The 1,612-nt window shown below is 36.5% G+C and overlaps 1 non-coding gene across 1 annotated transcript; it reads left to right on the top strand.

Moving 5' to 3' along the window:
• The first annotated feature begins 349 nt into the window (after positions 1-349).
• On the top strand, positions 350-422 carry trnav-uac (transfer RNA valine (anticodon UAC)). The gene has a single exon. It is a non-coding gene; the product is annotated as a tRNA-Val (tRNA).
• The last annotated feature ends 1,190 nt before the right edge of the window (positions 423-1,612 follow it).

Raw genomic sequence — 1,612 nt, 5'->3', positions numbered from 1 at the left:
ATCAAAATCAATAGAAAACAACTGTACTTCAAATATATATTAAACCATAATGTGAGTTTTGAGAAGCAGGCAAGATGGGAGTCGCATGCAGCTTGAAATGTATGGCTTTACTGAGCAGAGTAAACACTGCAGGCCACAGCCTACAGTGATCACGTAAAGCTCATCATATTATTCCTAGAGAGTAACATTCTGTCCCTCAAAGGCAATGAAACAAGAAAACGTTGGTTGGTGGGATTGAATTTTGCATCCTAATGGGGAGAAGACAATTCAAGCCAGTTTTTAAACTATGCCTTTCAGGCACCAAAAGGGAGGAAATGCTGGATGGATCCAGAAGTCCCCTTGCTGTATGGTTTCTGTAGTGTAGTGGTTATCATGTCTGCTTTACATGCAGAAAGTGCCTGGTTCAATACCAGGCTGAAACGCTTTTCTTGGTAAATGTCTAACTGCTGTCCTTACAGTTGAATGGAGGGCTGTTCTTCACAGAGCAAAGTCAGGCTCCTTAACTAATCGCCAAACTGATGAATTAAAACTCGTAGCATAATGTCTATGCAAATTCAAGTCTTTCAAACATTAGTACAGGAAGTATTAACTTTAGTGAGTGTGTCCTTATTTTGTTTCCTAAAAAGGTTTATGCTAATTAGCTCAATTTTAAAAGTTACTTTCATCAAGTCTATGGCAAAGAAAAAATCCTTGCAAGGCAATGTCAAGCATACAGAATTTGTGCAATAGGTTATGCTCTAAATGCCAATGAGAGAACTACAGAGATAAAGTAAAACTCTTCATATTATGCCCAGTTAGCAACAGTCTGTTTCTCGAAGGGTAAGAAACAAGAGAACTTTGGTGGGGTTGTCTGAATTTTGCATCCTAATGCTTGAGAAGCCATACTGCTTAGCCAGATTTAAAACTATGATTTTCAAGCCCCAAAAATGAGCAAATGCTGGAAAGCAGCATTTTTTTCTGCAACTTTGAATCAGATATTTCTGAAAAATTAGAATTGTAAACCATTTAAATTTTAAGTACATCTGCTCGTAAAACGCATTTTAGGCCATCCAACATACCCACGAAATTTGCATAAAATGGCAGCTATTTGTGAACAGAGAGAGTAATGGTATTTACTAACCGTCAAAATGATTTATTGCTTGATTTGATTGGTTGATTTGACAGCTGTCAATCATCCTCGTCATCCGAGTCATCTTAGAAAAGAAAGTTGATCCAATTATTCTAGTATAAATGTGATTAATAAACATGCTTTTAAAATTATACTTACGTGGAGATGGTGGCCTACAGGTTAGTGTGGTTGAACAGCGTGAATAGGCCTAGAATTATTTAGATGTATGTTATAAGCCACAGTGACCTCTGTATACGTTTCTGTAGACGTTGCCGTCTACTTACGATAGCTTGTAGATAATACGCATTGATTGTTAAAATGTATGTTTTATCTAGACCTGAAATTAATTACGACGCTAAGCCCCACTGAGTTAAATCATACAACGCACGATAAAGTATTTCATCCATTAGCTAAATAAATAGCTAAATACACGTCAGCCTTTTTGGTAACTTATACTAATATAAGGTATAGCATGAATTAGTTAAGCATTACTGAATTGCTTAC

Source organism: Electrophorus electricus, chromosome 2 (genome assembly GCF_041902795.1).
Source record: "Electrophorus electricus isolate QZ-2024a chromosome 2, ASM4190279v1, whole genome shotgun sequence".
In the NCBI taxonomy this organism is placed as follows: Eukaryota; Metazoa; Chordata; class Actinopteri; order Gymnotiformes; family Gymnotidae; genus Electrophorus; species Electrophorus electricus.
This window is presented reverse-complemented; position numbering and strand designations above follow the sequence as displayed.